Below are 6,090 nucleotides of genomic sequence, written 5' to 3'. Positions count from 1 at the left end.
AAATCCAACAGCAGAAAAAACAAAAAGATTAATTATGTTTAAGTAAAGAATATTTTTTAAATAAATATAAAAGATAAATAAATAAATAAACGAAAATTATAATTAAAATAAATTATAAAATCATTAAAGTAGTGGATAGTTAGTAGGGAGGGTACATTTGGAATAAGAGAAAAACTGGACCTATCACTAATAAAGAAAAAGAGGCTAGATCCATCCTTATTAAAAAAATGCTAGAGGGGGGTTTCACTAATTGTCCCTATATTATAATGTATATTCGGCCCCCAGTGATGAAATTATGGCTTCGCTCTGTTACTTAGACTACGGCATTGGTCAATCTATAACAAGTTTTAGACTGAAATATGTTACATTACACACACACATATATGTATGGTTTGTCAAACGTGAACCGAATCAAACTACTTTACCAAAAATAAGAATCATTAGCTGCAAGATATTTTTGTTTTAAATTGTATGCGTATTCTTATATAAAGTAAGATGCCAATGTTTAGGACCGAGAAATTAGACGGGCCTAACTAAATTTCGGTTATATTTGAGTCGAGTCTATTTTTTAGTGAGGCGTGTCGAGTTTGAGTAATTTTTCTAAACCTGCTTTATTTATATGCCGAGTTTGAGCATGCTATGGCTCAACCCAAATAAGGTCTGACCGATTAAGTTAATAATAAAACATATAATATATTTTATTTTAGTGATATGGCTCAACATACAAGTTACAACCGTATAAGATTATTTTATTTCGAAACAAAATAAAAATAAAAATAAATAAAAAAAAGAATTGAGTGATGGCGGTTGCAGACTTACAGTAGGTAAAATATGAATCAAATGCATGTCTCACACAAACTCAATTGCTGAAATTTATCACCTAGATTTGAGAATAAAAAAAACGTTTCCAATAATAAGAGATACTATTCTTCTTTTTCTTCTTTACTTATTTCCGTCTTGTTTTTATTTTTTTTGCAATAACTTGCAAAGATTGTTTAGCGCTTCTTTGGATTGACTTCAATGGAGGTAAATCTTGTTTATTACTTATTTTTCATAAAAAAAATTACTCATTACAGTTCTATAGTAATGAGACCCAATATAAACTCGAAATCCAAAAAAAATACATGAGTCAAGGTTGGGCTTATACTAAAGAGGCTCAATGATATGTGATCTTGAGCCTATCGTAACGAGGTCCGATAGTATATGAGTTTGAACTAATCCAAGTTCCACTTATATCGCCTGATTGCCGACCTTACAAATATTTATATGAGATTGTATAGCATTATTAGAAAAACAAAGTTTATGTACTAACAAGTCTTTTGAAGCCTAACTCAAAAAAATGTATGCCTAAGAAATAAAAATTCAAAGTTCAATAGTTAATAAATTATTTCTTATTTTTTTCAACATAGTAAAATAAAGGAATTATTTTGGGGACTCCTCTCATTGAAAATATATATAACTAATCACTATGTTATTTACACTCTGGTACAAATCCTCTCCATTTAGATAATAATTTGACATACCCTCTCGGCAGATTTAAAGTACCCAGAATACCCTTTTAAATCAGTTTTAAATGCTAGCCAGCTCATATCGGTCTCTCTCTTCATGTCTCAACTCCCAGATCCAAATTCCGCCCCCCAAGGTCTCCAATCGTCTATAAAGCTTCCCGGAGTCATAACTCCCTCTCCGGTGGTTGGAATTCGATGTTTTAACTGTCGTTGGATTCATCTCGTCGAACTCTTTCTTTTGGTGGTGATTTTATTCAGTATGGAGCAATGGATCTGTTTCAGCAATTATTTTTCAGTCGGCGCGTATTTCGACGACGGTGGGTCTTTCCGAAGAAGTAATTTGTGTTCCGACAGTCGAAATTTGACAGGCTACCCACCGTTGGATTCATCTCGTCGAGATCTGTATTTCTATGGAAATTTCGTTCATTTTTTTTAATTATAAATTTTTTTCTATAATTTTTTTTTCATTTTCTAGCGCGGAACGTTGGGTGGTTGGCGGCGGCATGGGTTTTGTAAGAGGCACTTGGGGTGAAGATTCATTGGCAGTTTGGCCTAAAATTCCTAGCATTTCGCAGCTATGGCCTCTCTCTCTCTCTCTCGGTCTCTTAGTGGTTGTTGATTTTTGAGTATTTTGATGTTTCTTCATTTTATGTTGATTTGCACAAAAATATATTTTTTTTTGTTTTTATTTTGTAATTGCAGCGTAATGGAAGCCATTGATCCGCTCCTTGAAGGTGTCAAAATATTGGTTGATGTTGCATATGCTTCAAGTTATAGTGTTATTGAGATTGTATACATTACTGTACATTACTATACATTACTAGTTACATATAGTAACATGTAGTTACATATGCATATATTTGTGTATTTTTTATTTGTAATTGTTGGTTATGAGGTGATTTATAATATAAATATCGAAATTGTAATTTTTTATTGTTGGGGTTTATGAATTTCTTTTGTATAAGCCAATATTCGTGTGTATACACAATTGGTCGACTAAAAATTTGGGGTAAAAAGAAAGAACATAACTACGAATGACAATAGTTTATTACAGTTATATGTGGTTATTTTCAGTACAGTAAACATATCGATTATTAAAAAAATAAATAAAAAATACGAAATTAAAAATAGATATTTAAGAAAATAAAAAATAAAAAAATCAGTGAAAATGCTAAATGCATGCCAGAAATATTGAATACAGTTTGGCCGAAAATTGCAATAAGGGCATTATAGTCCAAAAACGTTTCTCAACACCAGTCCAACTCAATTCTTCTTTTTCCTTCATGCTTGCATAAAAACTTCATAAGGCGGACTTGAAAAAAACCCTCACAAATTTATTCTACAATAAAAGTAATTATTTTATCTTTACCTATTAATTTTATTTTATGTTCGAATTAACATTAATTTTTTTATATTACGGTTATTTTTTGGGGAAAACAAATTTTAGTAAAGAAGTTGTGTGGTGCTGGTGGAATTGGATCGCCATCCGGAGTGGTCGTCGGTAAGATTGGGTCGTCATGGTTAGTGAGGGAAGAAGGTGCTATTGCCATAGAATTGGTGTCCATGACAAACGCGGGGTGTGTGGAGGGTTTTGGGGGTGGGGTGGGGCTTGGTGGGGGCGTGGGTTGTGGTAAGAAGATATAAAGTTCTTTTTTTTATTCAATTAATTTTTAATTTGTTAATTTGAAATCCTAGAGAGAAGTCAGAGAAAATAGAGCGTAGAGAGAATTATTCTTTTTATTTATGTGGGGATTTATTAACTTTTCGTGTGAGATTTGCACGCCCCAATTTAGTATTGTTATTAATATATGATTAAGAGTCTATTATTATAAAATTATATTTATGATACCGTATTAGGATATTTTTCCAAGTATCTGAACACGGTATCAGAGCCATATTGTTGGATTTTTGGGAGTTTATTCCTATTTGGCCTCTTCTGAGGCCAAGAAAAATATCATAATATAATGATCTTTTTTATTTAGTCATTACAATCTTGTTTGTGATGTTTCTTCTTATAACTTGTGCTTCGGTCACAAAAGAAAACACCTTAAACTATTACTCTTATTTTTTCTTGCAATCTGTTTTTTTTTCGTCTTATTCATTGCGATTCCGCTGCATAAGAAAACACCATAAACTATTTCTTTTAATTGTCTTTGCAATCCTATTTTTTATGTTTCTTCTTATTCATCGCGCTTCCGTAGTAAAGAAAAACATCACACATTGTTGTGTAAAGTTCACTTTGCACCCCTGAATTATGGGGTGTGTCGCAAACACACCATACCGATCAATTACGTAATGTACCAAAATAAAAATAAAAATAAATAATAAGTCACTATCTCCTTCATTTTTTTTCAACATAATTCATCTTGCAAACAATATTTGGATGACTATTTAAGCAATTGTTTAGCTTATATTAATTTTATTAATTTGAGCATATTTTTTTGTAGGTTATAGTTCCATATTATTTTTTGTAATTAAAATTCATTATGGGTACCTGTTTACGGAGTTCGAATATATTGGGGGTTTGACTTACATTGAGTTATATGTGTAGCCTGATTTAATCTCCTATTTTGAGATATATGGTTTATATAAAGAAATTAGGTATCCGGTTGCTAATGTGGTATGGTATAGGATTGCTATATGAGATTGAACTAGTGATAACAACCGGAATTACACATAACAATGAAGTTAAGGAAAAAAAGAGCAAAAATGTACCAATTTCAAAGGAAAAAATGAGGAAAAGTAAAGGTAAAAAAAATAAGGGACATATAAGCTTTGAACTATTACACAATAGGGGTAAATCAAGAAAAACAAAAAGGAAACAAGAATGTCGATAGGTGATGTCAACATAATTAAATGGAATACAAACATGAGGGAGTATTTGGTACGTTCCTCAATTGAGGGGTGTGTTTGCGTCACACTCCATAATTCAGGGGTACAAAGTGAATTTTGCCTAAAATTATTGATCTTATTTTTTGGGGTTTTTCATCTTTCACTCGGTTCCAATGAGACGGAAAACACCATATATAAATCAATGATGTCAACCGGTGAATGCACATCGTAGACCCGTCTTTCTTTTGGTGTTTATTCTTCTTTATCGCGCTTAGATCGTCAAGAAAAACACCGTAAATCACCGTGTCCTATATTGGCTGTCGTGCACGACGTTCCACTCAATAAACTACAAGGGGTTTATGTGCTGATATTACAAACACAAGGGGGTCATCTGCAAAAACTTGTAATCACATGGAGGTTAAGTGTTATTTACCCTAAAAAAAGTTGAATAAATAGATGGTCGATAATACTTCCAACCGACCTATTTTTTATTCAACAAAGTCGGTTGCCAACCATTATCGGACCTATAATCGACCCGGTAATAAGTTTCAATATTCAGCAAAAATCAAGTGACTATATCAGATAGATAATTGGCCGATAATTATCCAAACAGACCCATACCATTCTTTAATTTTAACAATCATATAAATATATATTCATGGATGAATTTACATGCATAAAAATTGACATAAGGCAAATAATGAATTTCTGCTAGGAAGAGTAATTGGCTCGTGACTCAAAATGAGGCCACCCAAATTATACACATAAATGATGCAATAGAGATAAAAAGAAATTAAAAATTAGGTCTTTGTATGATTTGTTGGTGGGGTACTCTGAAATGAATTGGGTCCAACTCATGACTAGCTATTATCTTTTTCTTTTCCCTTTTCAATAGTAAAGAAACTCGCAGTCGATATTGGCGTACTGAGTAAACATATATTCTTGTATAATAGCTTATAAAGTAAATAAGAGACGTAAATCAAACTAGATTAACTATGTATGACAAATTCTACGATTTGTTCGACCCTACACCCGGTGAAAAATACCAGGTGGGTTTTCTGCTGCCACGTGTCTCCTTTTTGTATTTTATAATATATTCCCCGCTAGGGTTTACCTTTAGGGGTTTTAGAAAAATAAAAAAGAAGGGACACGTGGCAGCAGAAAATTCACCCGGTGTTTTTCACCGGGTGTAGGATCGAAGGAGCCCAAATTCTACCTAGCGACTGTTGGCAAGGAAAATCGAATCTCAGTCAGTTGATACATATGCAGTTACTTTAAGTCTCCAACCACTAGGTCATCTCTTTCGAAACTCATTTAGTTTTACTTTCAATTCCATTTCTGAATTTATATATATATATATATATATATATATATATATATATATATATATATATATAGATATATATATATATATATATATATATATATATATAGAGAGAGAGAGAGAGAGAGAGAGAGAGAGAGAGAGAGAGAGAGAGAGAGAGAGAGAGAGAGAGAGAGAGAGAGAGAGAGAGAGAGAGTCTTTTACGTATTCGTGAGTGTCAAAGGTTAATAGAAGGGAAATAGGATTTAGGTAGAGATTTTTTTTTTTTAAAATTGGGATAGAGAGCACTTTATAATATAATAACATACATATATCCATTTATATAGTAACATATAATAGGAGATGAAATATTTAGAAAAAAGGTAGCCCCAAGATAGATTTATATTTATTAAATTATTATACATTAAAGTGCGCGAGTGATGAACT

Source organism: Erythranthe guttata, chromosome 5 (assembly GCF_056151865.1).
Source record: "Erythranthe guttata isolate IM_541 chromosome 5, IM_541, whole genome shotgun sequence".
NCBI classification, from domain to species: Eukaryota; Viridiplantae; Streptophyta; class Magnoliopsida; order Lamiales; family Phrymaceae; genus Erythranthe; species Erythranthe guttata.
The sequence above is the reverse complement of the archived record's forward strand: the minus strand, read 5'-3'. Positions refer to the sequence as shown.